General features: G+C 42.2%; 1 protein-coding gene across 2 annotated transcripts in view; it reads left to right on the top strand.

The window, feature by feature from the left end:
- The window catches only part of usp6nl (USP6 N-terminal like), a 126,454-nt gene that overhangs the window by 21,873 nt on the left and 90,972 nt on the right, over nt 1-13,609 (top strand). The window lies entirely within an intron of this gene.

The following is a 13,609-nucleotide window of genomic DNA, read 5'->3' as shown; positions in this document are numbered from 1 at the left end:
TGATGCGAGCTGTTGAAAGTTCCATATAAACTATGTCTAGAAAGGTCAGAAGCCATTGCTTAATGGCCAAAGTGTGTGGGGGCTTCCAGCGCACCGCCACCATTTTCTTCGCAGCCGTGAGCCCGGCAAGGACTTTCCTTTTCTGACATTTAGAAATCTGGAGTGAAGAAGTTTCATTCAGCAGCAGAACTGGTATTGTCGCAGAAACTGTCTCAGAGACGAATGTCTCGTTCAACATTTTCGATTACCGATACCGTGACTTTGATACCGGTTCCTGAACGATACTTTTTGCGATACCAATTTCATAAAATCCATTTGAACAAAAACACAATTTACGGCAAAAATCTTTTTTTTAATTTTTAACTCCTACTAGGGCTGGGCGATGTGAAGAAAATCAGATATTTTTGACCAAATATCTCGATATCTACTATATTGCGACAATAATGTATGGTCGACAATTATTGCTTTTACAAAATATGTTCACAGATTTTAGAAAATCATCAGTAATGTGGATATAATCGCTAAGTGATTAAAGGCAAATAATAGAACAGACAGAACAGTCTGGTAAGTTCAGAAAATGACATAAATTTACTGTAATGCAGCCTTTAAAACCAGGACAAGATGACACCGAAGCCATATTACGATATCCAGAATCTAAGACGATATCTAGCCTCATATCGCGATATCGATATGATATCGATATATTGCCCAACCTAGGCATGTGCCGGTATGAGATTCTGGCGGTATGATAAACCTTCAGCAAAAATATCACGGTTTCACGGTATTGCAATTAGAGCTTTAAAATGTTTTATTTTGAAATGTCTGGGCAAAAAAACAAAACAGTATGACGGTCAATTTTAGTGGTGTTGAAACAATGACTTTTTCAAACCGCGGTATACCTCAAAACCGGTAACCGGGCCGTGCCTGGCCCAGCCCTAGCTCCGACTATGGAGCCCCGTCTCTGTGTAACGTCAAGTTTTTCCTGCGTGCCCCTACGACGTGTAACATTAGACGGCCAATCACCAGTGTTGGGCAAGTTACTTCCAAAATGTAATACATTATAGATTATTAGTTACTGTCATTTGAGAGTAATTCGTTATATTACAATACTATTACTACTACTACTTTTGCATTACTTTTGAGTTACTCACCAAAAAAACAGCGGAAGTTTGACTTGGCAGGTAGCTTGTGAATTTCACCCCCGGATCAATAAAGTCTCCACTTTATCCACTTTAATACATCATAGATTATTCGTCATATTTTGTATAATTAATATGAATATGCAAAGTAACTAAAGAGAAAAAAAATTAAGAAGTAAAACATACAGTAGGCAAGTAGGAGAAAATGAAAATTAGTTGTATTGATGTACGGTATTGTAATTTGGTGTCGAATGACGAGGCATTTTTTTGATACATGATACTAAGGAGGCGATTTGGTCGGCGCCCAAAAAGCATCGAATTCGGTACCCAGCCCTACTGCCGGCCTAATCTCCCCGTAAACAACTTAAATAGCGCAAAATACACAGAGAGCGAAAACACGAGCTGAACAACTTTGGTTCGGTTATTGTAGTCTAAATGTGACCTGAATGTGCTTTGTAAGCAGCCGGCGCTCTGGGAGAAAGGCTTTTATGCGTTTCATTAATTATCTCAACCTTTGATAGACTCCCTCTCTCGCCTGGAGATGGTTGACGGTGTTGATATCCTGAGCTAATTACCTTAATTACCCCCTACAACACACACACACACACACACACACACACACACACACACACACACACACACACACACACACACACACACACACAATCACGGCTGCCGGCCGGGGGCAGGGCGGGGTTAGTTTCCTATAACGAGTCTCTTAACAAGGATGGATGACTCACTCTGGATGGTCTGAATATTAGTGGAAATAGAGAAAAGAAGGTACAGAAAGAGGTAGAAAAGAAGGAATTTGTGTTGCTGTAAATTTACTTTACTCTGGTGTCTTTTAGTGGAGCCTCCCTGCATGTGCTGTACTGCTGTGGGGGGGTAACAAAGTGTGAAATGTATCATTAGTAGTAACAGTAGTGACGTTTTTAGGCTGGTGTGAAAGCTTTCATTCCAATTCAGGTCAAAACAACCAAAATTGTGTGTAATTTATTTTCCTTTTTCCTTCCTGAAATAAACCAGAAGTACAGATGGAAGCAGCCTTGTGTACAAAGTATGAATGGAAAAACAGCAGGAAGGTAGGAGAAGGTAGAAGATGTTTTCCATAAATGTATCATCAAATACACTGTGGTGTATTTGGACATACATGTACATGCAAACACACACATCGTCTGCATATACAAACATTGATGGACTTGCTTTGGTTAATATCTCAGCCATAGCTAATATGAGGAGAAAAAGTGGCCAAAGTATTTATAAAATTAAATAAAGTCCTTATCATTATTATACATTCAGTACCCCATCAATGCCATAAATAACCCCAAATATCCATTCCAAGGGGTCCATGAACAAGTCAACTGTTTGTGGTTAGGTCACGTCTGTAATAACGACAGGACAGTCGAGTGTCTGTTATCTAAGCCAGGGGTCTTCAACGTTTTTTAAGCCAAGGACCACTTAATTGAAAGAGAGACGGAGCAGGGACCCCCTAATATATATTAATTTTGAGGCCCCCCTGTATTGACTCTGAGGACCCCCCCCAGGGGTCCCGGACCCCCTGTTGAAGATCCCTGATCTAAGCTGTTAAGGTCAGTTTAACAGGTGAAGTGAAGATAATCGGTTACAAACGGGCTTGGTAGTGAACGACACACTAACGTGCTGATGGATTCTGTGTTTTTGTGTTTTTAGCTGAGCTGGGCCAGAGGATATTTGGTTAAAACAGATCATTGATGCTGTTTTGCCCTCATTGTTCTCCATGTGTATTGTGGAGTGAGCACTGAGCTGGACTGGAGAAAAAAATCGCCTGGTTTTAATGACAACTCAACTCCTGGCATGTGCTCTCGCTGATCTTCAAGTGAACCAGCTTTAAAGGTGCAATATGTAATACTGACAGCTAGTGTGTGAAATAGTTAGCGCACTCCAAATTAAAAATACTGGAGAGAGAAGTTTACGGAGGTTGCCAGGTTGAGAACGCAGCATCTAACAATGTTGCTTGACGCTTGTCTCACGTAGCCAGACATTACTCCACAGCGCAGCGGAGTAGCTAACGTTAGATGCTGGCTATGTTGATGTCCTTTTGGGCTCTAAGGGACCGTTCGGTATTTATGGAATGGACCACCGGAGGAAAATAGGGGAGGGTCATGTCTTTTTATTCTTTATTGAGGGGAGGGTCATCCAACATTTGTATTCATGAAACAGAAAAATTTCAAAGTGGCTTGTTTGGTGCATATTTTTCCATGTAGCTCTTAGTCTCGGCCCCCGCTACCAGATGGGTCTGACCCATGAGTTTGCTGTGGGGCAGGGGTAGGTGCCCCCCTGGTGGCTGAAATGGATAAAAAAACGGATTTTAAACGCATGGTTTAAAAAACGAGATCTTCTGCTCTGTCCAATCATAACATGGCCACATCCCTTCAGGCTGGATTGCGATGTGACAAATAATATTATCTGTGAATTGAGCAAGCTGTTTGTGCCCAAACAGCACACAGTCATTATGTCTGTTAATGATACACTGCAGCGCTGTCTGCCTGTAGCGAAATGAAGCCCAGCTTTTTCCCCCCACAGACCAGCACTGTTGTAGGAAATGGATTCACAGCAGAGTGATGGCACTGGAAGCAGGGGAGATTGATGACAAATGAGGGAGAGACAGAGCTATGTAACGTTTTATTGGTGTTGTATAAACAGTGCAGTTAAAGGAAGATAATGGCTCTGCAAAGACTGAGGCGGGCAGGGACTCGGTATGTCGTCCATAGAAATACTGTAAACGGAGAGAGAGAGAGAGAGGAAGAAGCGCCAGCGTAGTTAATAAGTTCCTATTTATATTCTGTCTCTTCCTGTAGAGACCTCATATGCTTTTTTCCTGTAAGAACAGATCAGATCAGTTCAGTTCAGGGAAACAGACAGAAATGATAAATAACAATAACAGATATGAATAGGACTTTAATTCATTAAACAAAAACTAAAAATAGTTTTTCCATTAAAGATTCCGGGCCCTATTTTAACGATCTAGGAGCATCGGCGTGAAGCGCCTGGCGCAGGTGCGTTTAGGGCGTGTACGAATCCACTTTTGCTAGTTTAACGGAGGAAAAAAGGGTCTGTGCGCCAGGCGCATGGTTCAAAGGGGTTGTACCCAGTACTTAATTAATCATAGGTGTGTTTTGGGCGTAACCTGCAATAAACCAATCGGAGTGTCATCTCCCATTCCCTTTAAAAGCCAGGCACGTTTGGACCTTGGCACATTGCTATCATGATGGCGGATTTGCTAAGCAGGAAGGAGAGATTTTCAGGAGAAGAAACTAATCTGCTCGTACGTGAAGTGAACACACGCTAGCAGATCATATCATAATTCAATTTCACATTGTAATATTTTTAATCTTCTGTTTGTGTGTGTGTGTGTGTGTGTGTGTGTGTGTGTGTGTGTGTGTGTGTGTGTGTGTGTGTGTGTGTAACAAGCATAGTGTGCGCGCGCTGTGCACGAGCCTAGGCGCATTTTTACTAATGCGCTGTTAAACTAACAATGAAATTCTGCGCTACTGACTTTAGACCAGGTTTTTGTTGGTCAATGGTGCCATCACTTTCCGCTGCCTCAAGATAGCAATATGCCAAGAATGCACCTGAACACACCTCCCTGGAAGACCAGCATGCCCATGGGCGCACAGATGGGCGCAGGTGCATTCGCTATTTAAACGACATGGGCGCTGGTTGGGAAGTTGGGAAATTGGGAAAAACAACTGCGTCGGTCTTAAACTAGAAAAGACACTTGCGTCAGGTATTGCGATGCACCGGGGGCAAGATAGGGCCCTCAGTCTCAATAGAATTCACAGCAGTTGGACTACTTTGATACATCTACAATATACAGTGTGCTGTTTTTTTTTTATCGTACTTTGTTTGCTATTTGAAAAGAAATTAACAAACAACCACCTACGTTGATTGTATTGAACTTTGTATTACATTTTTATGGCCATTTTAGGCCTTTCTTAGACAGGAAATGGGGAGAGAGAGGGGGAATGACATGCAGCAAAGGGCCACAGGTTGGAATAGAAATCATGTCTTCCAGACATTTTTAACTTTTTGGTACTTTCAAAATGTTTTTGCTGTACAATTAATTGACTCAAACAATTGCATGTCCATGTTGTTTTTATTCTCCAAAAAGAGCCTTGAAATGTGATGTAAGTCGTACTTTACGACTTCTGAGCTCACAAGTAGGAGGTTTTGAAGAGCAATTGAGGGCAGCGTGCGCAGGCATGGGCGGTTTGCTCCAATCTTCTCACCTGTCCTTCACCTATAACGGCACGTGCACTCACACACACCCACGCACTTCCTTCATCTCCCTGTCAGAAGAAGATTGATGTCATTGGGCGGTGTGCTGGGCACACAGTGTCTGGGTGCGGTGCAGGATAATTATCTCCTCTTCAAAGCCTCATCTGGCCTCCATCTGCTGGCCTGTCTAGCATTGTTAGCTTAGCCACAGAGCTCCCAGCTGCTAGACCTGCAATATGTTTTAATAGTCGTCTTAGCATGCAGGTTTCCAGCTACAACCTGGTTTACATTCATTCCCTTGGAAAGTGCTTAACACAAGCATACACACAAGCAAAAAGTTCTGACAGCTCATTACCTGGACTATGTAACTAAAAACCGAAATGTTGTCTGTAGCTACGGTAAAAATACAGAACATTTTCTGTTATTTAACAATTTTTTTGGGCTCTGTAGAAGCTTTTTTACGCTTTCCATGCTTTACGTTTTCAATGTTTTTTTTGTTAGTTTTTTTTACGAAAATTGAATTGAAAACATACAGTACGTTTTCCAGTACCTGAAAATAATAACAAAACTGGTACAGTATTAAACTATGATTTGGTTTTCTCTAGTTGTCTATAATGGAACTGAAGCAGCACGTTTGTTGTGTAAGAGGCACTTAACATCTGGAGTATCACGGAAATTTCAGAGTTGCTCAAGCCTGTGTACTATTACTTTGCTTTGTTTGTGTTTGCTCCTCAGTCGATAATACCCCATTTTTGACAGCACTTGAAGGCAGCATTTGTTCTTGTGTGTTTTTCTAGCCGTTAAACCCTTTAGCCCTGAAGTGATGATGACACATCTCCTGGTGTGAAATGTGTCGTCTTACTTCACACCGGCTCCAGATAGTTAGAGCCTCTCTGCCCACAGAATGACTCAAGGCTAATTACTAGAAAAGATCTGTTTATTCGGAAAAGCACCTGAGGAAAGAGGACCGTTTCAGTGTGTTGTTGTTCCACGGGTTGGGCAGGTTTATTGGCCTGCCGCGCTTCCTCCTCTTTAAGGAATTGTCGCCCTGAGCGTGCTGTGAATTTGAACTTGAATGAAGGATTAAGGATTAAGATTAGGCTAGGTTTTTATGACATGCTGTTTCATTGATGCCACTGTGTCAGATCCACATCTAAGGTGTCCCGCAGAAAGGAAATTGATTAGTGGAGGCTGTCTCTAGTGTAATGTCCCACTAGAGGCAGCCTCCAGGAGACACACACAAGACTTTATGAACAGTGTAGTGTCACCGCAGTAGCAAAATGGTCATCAAGTCGGAGATGTTTACTCCCACAATGCTACTTAGTGTGGTTGTTACCACGACTTCTCCCTCCTTTATTACCCAGTATTCAATTTGTTCCGCTGGCTGCTTTATCGGCATGACACCGAGATTTCATATACCACCAAAGCAGAAGGAAAAAATTCACTATTAAGCAGAAACAATCAGTTATCTTCTCAGCATTGCTGATGGCAGCTGCAAATGGCAGTAATTTGGACCATTGCTTCTTACCATTTTGCCAACCGTGCTGTAGTATTTTAAGGCTTCAAATTTCAGGAGTCTGCTCCGTTATTTTCAAAAATGAATGGGAGCCAATGACTGCTTTGAAACAAATTCAATACTCTACATTATGTTGACCAAACAATGCAAGTTCCATTCAGTAGCTGATCTGGAGCGTTCAACTGTAGCACACAAACTTCCTCTGCAGACACAGATTGCCCAGTTTGGATTATTGATGGTCAATTTTCTATTTTTCTGGGCACTGGCAAGAATCCCTGCCCATGTTGGCTTAAAATTTGAGATTGAAAGTCCATTCTTGACTGTGGAAACGGCTGTTGACAAAACAAAGTTGCCACAAGGTCCATTTAGTAGTGCCTACCTCTAAGATGGCGAACAATCAAAAGCCCCAGAACAGCTACCAGCTACCGTGCTTTTTCAGCCACACTTTACTGCGCCGGTTACTGTGCTCAATGGCTGCGACAAAACAAGCGCCTAGCTGCTACGGAAACAAAAACTTGAGAATCTTAAATTTGGAATCTATGATCATCAATTTTTGAAACGATTTCAAGTTGGAACCAGTTCTCGATGCCCAATCCTTTCGTCAACTGTTTCTCGGGTCAAGAGTGAAGACACTGAGCATGTTTTGAAGAGGGTCAGCAGTTCCATGAACACAACAAACTATAGAATTAGCTTAAACTTGCACCAAAACAAAATGGTATGCTCCTTTTTAATACCAAAGTTGCAACCAAACTCCTACACACTGTCTATACATGTATTTGCGAGGTTTCGGTGCTAGACCTTATCTGATATAGGTCTAGCAACGAAATTCTACGAATAAATGTATTTTCACATTGGTGTAGGGGCATCTTCTAACCTACTCTCCTACGCATCGGTCTTGTGAAATAGATGTGCGAAGTATTCTTCTATTCTTTTAATACAAACAAATCCTGCAACTCTATGTAAAAAAAAAACCACATTGGTTTAATACCTTAAGTGTTGTGCTTTATACCAAAAGTTATCATAAGAGTATTAGATGTGGTGATTTGGTAGGTCAAGCTTTCTCTGAATGGTGCAAGGCCCTTGAACTTGGACACTATGGTGTCCACTGTTTGCTGGAAATCAAGCGGCCAATGCCAGAATGTAATTTTGGGTCCGTGCAGAGATTTTAAAACCATCTCTCTCCATCCGGATGGCGTTCTGTTCTCCTCTGCATTCATAAGTGTATTTTCTCAAAAAGATAACTTGTCCTCGTGCAGCTTTGATCAACACATTCTTGCCAACTGGGAATAGAACTGAACTCAGAATATTTCACTTGAAAGCATTTTATGCCTTTTCTTTCTATGCTGTTAGAAGTGATGGCGTCGCCTCCATCTCTTTCACTCTCTTTCTCTTGTCAGTCTACTCTGTCCTCCTTTCTCTCTAGTTTTCCACCACGTTCCACCTCCCTGTTTAATTTTAATTATTGCCAGTCTGTGTTCCATGACGAGTGAACGTTGGTAAGTGTGTGCTGTGAGTGAAATATGTGCGATGTGATGTCAGTTATGTGGCGGAATGCAGTTCTTCCACCCTCCCCTCTCAGCATATTCAGTCCTTTCCGACAGAGGTGAATGATGCTCGGATGTCAAGTTTGTGGTGACACGGTGGGTGTGTGTCTGTGTGTTGAGTTACAGGAGGAGGGGATGGGGCGGGGGGGGCAGGGGGCTTACAGGAAGGAAGCCCTGCTGGAATATGATTACATCTCCCAGTAAACAGGGCCACGGTAGGAAATGGATCCACAAATCCTCAGGGCATCTGCCTCTACTCACTGAGGCCACCAGTGAGTGATATCATTTTTCTAACACACAGACGCACACGCACACACACACACACACACACACACACACACACACACACACTCTGGTACACCACATAACTGAACACGTAACATATTTATATGTCAGCTTTTCCATATATGGGACTTTTATTTAAAACCAGATCCCGTTGGAGTCGTCCTCTTCTGGTTTGTGGGAAAACCATAAACCAAAAGGGTTGTGATGGGATGTTTTGTGCGTGTCCGTACAGTATATTTAAGATTTAAGAGAGAGAAATGTTGCCTGTTACAAACAAAAGGTAACAAGATTTTCCATGGATTATTTGGTAAAGACGCAGTGAAATCGTGGAAAACTGTCACTTACTGGAAACTGGGAATCTTTAGTGGTGACCTCATCCTGCCGTAGTAGGTGTGAACTTGGAGCCATTTATCAGTACAGGAATTTACCAACCTGAGGCTTCCCGTAACCTGAACTTGGATTTAGTATCGTTACTTGAGCAGTGCCCAAATTTAGTCCAAATTCTAGCCCAAAGTGGGCATAGTTCCATTAACTTCCTGCATTGAAAAAGGGCTTATAAAGTCTTAAAGGTCCCATTGCATGACAATTTCACTTTTGAGGTTTTTTAACATTAATATGCGTTCCCCAAGCCTGCCTATGGTCCCCCAGTGGCTAGAAATGGTGATAGGTGTAAACCGAGCCCTGGGTATCCTGCTCTGTCTTTGAGAAAATGAAAGCTCAGATGGGCCGATCTGGAAGGTTACCTCCCCTTTCTCTGCTTTGCCCGCCCAGAGAATTTGGCCCACCCATGAGAGAGAGACATCATGGCTTTCAAACGAGCAAAGTGGCAGTTGGTCAAGGCCACATCCTCAGCCACCTCTCCTCAATAGCTACCGACACAGAAATGGCACATCCTAAGGAAAGCTCATTGTGGGACTGACTCTAGTGGCTGTAATTCTGCACCAAGGCTGAATTTTGGGAAAGAGACTTCAGATACAGTATTAGGGGACCACTAAGGTATATATAAAAGAGACTTCAGATACAGTATTAGGGGACAACTAAGGTCTATATAAAAGAGACTTCAGATACAGTATTAGGGGACCACTAAGGTCTATATAAAAGAGACTTCAGATACAGTATTAGGGGACCACTAAGGTCTATATAAAAGAGACTTCAGATACAGTATTAGGGGACAACTAAGGTCTATATAAAAGAGACTTCAGATACAGTATTAGGGGACCACTAAGGTCTATATAAAAGAGACTTCAGATACAGTATTAGGGGACCACTAAGGTCTATATAAAAGCATCCAAAAAGCAGCACGTCATAGGACCTTTAATAAGTTACACCCCTGCAACAGCCTTCTCTTTTGGTTTCTACAATGTATCTTCCACCCAAAAATCCTCCTTTAACAGGAATCTTTTACATCTTGTTAAGAAGGTAAAGAGTCAATTTAATGTTTTATTTAATGTTTATTTTTTAGAATTACACTAAACTTATAGTCTGGCTATCACCATACCAAGCTCAATCTTTTAAGTTTGAACATTAGTCTGGGGAGTCTGCTCCGCTGCACAAGAGGCGTGATCAATGGGCATAGTTCACATGACTCTGTACGCAATTGGATAGTCCTTCAACCAATCAGACCAACGATCCGGGTGACTTACTTTGCAGCGACAGCGGCATCAACGGGTTGCTGCGCATCGGTGGCCGCCATGTTGAATGTAAACAAAAAGCTGCTTGCTGTCGCTTCTCTATCGTCATTAAACCCGCCAATAGCGTGCCAGGTGGATAAGCCAGTTTGTGATTTGTCCCCGCAGATTTGTAACGGAAGCAGGATAGAAAAATGTACAGGTTTCCAGCCTGAGCTGCAGGGCGAAATCAAATCGCCGGCAGATCGGGCTGGGTTTACCCAGTCTAATAAATCCTTTCAAACTGACTAGAGCCTCTTTGCAAAGTTTGTAGTTGCAGGGCTTCAATAATGAATTTTTGATAGGATGGATTTCTCTCGATGAGTGGAGCATTTTTAGGCCTTTAGTGACAGGACAGCTGAAGAAATGAAAGGGGAGAGAGAGGGGGGAAACCTCTATACATGGGCGCTCGCTCTACCGGAGCTATCCATGGAAGAAGAGTTTTGATACCTCTTTCATCGCCAGCGCTGCGGCTGGCTGCGGCTGGCTGCGGCTGGCTGCGGCTGACAAATGGTTAGCACTGCCACCTGATTATTTCACCGCTGCCGAGCTAGTTTTTCATACGGCTGCACTTTTATCAAGTTTTCCAGCAATATGATGCAGCTCGGAGTGGACCTTGGGCTTTACAGAGGGGTGGTGTGGCCTTTGCTCTTTATTTCTGATGTCCCAGCAGACCACGTTTGTTTCCTTTTGAAGAGCAGGGGTGAGACTTGAATCCTTGTCGGGCCGAGAACACTGGCAGAGATAAGGCAAGGAGAGAGCAACTCACCGAGTAAATTACATTTGCCATGAACTAAAGCGATTTGACTTTCATATCAGGTTTATAGTATGCAAAGAGCTGTGGTTCCCTGCAGCTTTTGGTCAAATTAAGTTTGAACGGCTGAAGCTGGATCTTAAATATTCAGCCTGTTGCATTGTTTTAAACGGGCTTCACTCATTTTAAACCAACTGGGTACTGAGTTTTTCCAGAGGATGATAAAACTGCTAAGATTTAGAAATACCAGAAGCTGCTCTGTGCTGACCACAGACTCCACTTATGGAGAAGAAAGAAGAACTTTTTGGATACTCAATGATATTTTAAGCGAGATGATTGCACCAGGAAAATTAGATACAAACCCACACAGATGTCTCTGTCGCTTTCTCCGTCGCACACATGCACTCAGAAGTTATGACATTGCCTCGTCACAAGCTTTTAATGGCCTCTTTGTATTTAGTTGCCATGGTGAGCCGAGCTGCTGTTATTGGCGGCGGCGGTGGCGGCCTTCCCGTTCAGAGGGTTGAGTTCATCAATACATAATGTCTGGACTTCAGACAGATGAGATCTTGTACAATGAAGAAAGCTTTGCTGTGTTTGAATGTGGGGCTTCTAATGCCTTTTTAATGTGTTTTGAGAGCTGGTGTGAATTCACCCAGATTTCATGTTTGACTCTTTTGCTCCATCTCAATGCTATCCTGTTAAATATGTTATTAAAAATCAATCTGTTGTTGTACACTACAAGTGTAAGATTATGCAAACTCACTGGATGCATATCACAGTTTCAGTATCAAAGTTCTGTGTGTTTTAAAGTAATGCAAGAGAAAGAAATGGTTTATCTGTTAACAGTAGGTCTTTATTTTTTAAAATTGTATTATTTCTAGGGCTGCTCCCTCTTAGTCGATTAGTCGACTAATCGGTTGTTTTGGTCTTAGTCAACTTAGATTTCTTTAGTCGATAGTCATGTTTTATGCTTTTTTCATGCTGAATAACTTATTTCCAAGAAACGCACGAGCACATCTCTGGTAAACACAAGAATTAAAGTGGTGCTTTTGCATGACTCTTTGCGGAGAAACTCAGATTTACAGATCTGTTGATTAAGTCAACTAATCGATTAGTCCATACAATTGAATGAGTGTTAGTCGACTAAGAATTTCTTCAATCGAGCACAGCCATAATTATTTCAGGACAATGCACATTGATGAACATGTACAGCAGTACACGTGAAAATGCCAGATTGTAGCCCGGGGGCTAATTTCCATCTGTAGTCCATTAGGCAGGTTGAAGTTAAAAAATAAAAATTCCAAAAGATATACAATAGTAACATTTGCTATATAAAACAAGGAGAAACTGAAAGAAAAACCGGACAATTCATTAGTAGGTGTTAAAACGGAGACACAGGTCATGGGTCACACTAGCGTCATTATGGAACCCTAGTTCTAGACAATACCTGCCCTTCAATAGCGTTTGTGCGCTACGATTAACCAGGAGTCCATGCTCGCGCGAGGTAACGGAACACGATTTGTGTCCAAACCTTAACTGCTCAAAGTAAATGCCTAACCACCAACCAATCAGGCTGCTTCGTAGGGCGGGGTCTTGCCTAGAACTGCCGTGGGTTCCATAAAAATGCGTCACGCTAGGGCTTCAACTAGCATGTTTAAGCTAACGCACGACAATAAAACGCTGCCAAAGCTATTCCGAGTTTTCAGTAAACTGGGAAAACAAACGATTTACTTTCTTTTGATTTATTTTGAAAAATGTCGGCTCTAGTGCCGTTTTGCTAACGGTAACTTATTGGGGTTACCTGAGGACCTAGCTATCGTTTTTCACTGGAAGTTGCTGTGTCATGTTAGCTGGAGCTGTTAGCTATCAGTATGTGTTCTGCTGTAAAAAAAAAGTGTTAGAAAAAAACGAAGACACGTGTCCAAATCTACTAAAAACAGAGAAATTTTCCAGCAAGTTCTGCTGTGTCTAAATGCTAAAAATATCCAGAGATAAGGTGTGTTTTGCTTGTTTGTAAACCTGTTGTGTTGCTAACAGCATGGTACACAAGTGACAAGACATATTCTGTAATTAGAGCGAACGATTTGGTTCATGGCGCGTACCAAGCTGAAGAAGTACCCAGTGTCTTTTACTGAACAATTTAGTGATCCTTTCATAGAGATTACACACACACACACACACACACACACACACACACACACACACACTAACACATACAACACATAGCACAGGTTGTCCCATAAAACACACAAACCTGCCAAAACATGATGCATGATGTCATTGTTGTGTCTTCAGATCAAGTGTTAATGACTAACACACACACACACACACACACACACACACACACACACACACACACACACACACACACACACACACAAACAGTGACCGCCCGTCAACCTGTGATAAACGACACACACCCTGTCGTCCAATGTCAAGCGGGA

The sequence above is a fragment of the Perca fluviatilis genome, chromosome 23 (genome assembly GCF_010015445.1).
Source record: "Perca fluviatilis chromosome 23, GENO_Pfluv_1.0, whole genome shotgun sequence".
NCBI lineage: Eukaryota > Metazoa > Chordata > Actinopteri > Perciformes > Percidae > Perca > Perca fluviatilis.
The sequence above is the reverse complement of the archived record's forward strand: the minus strand, read 5'-3'. Positions and strand labels throughout refer to the sequence as shown.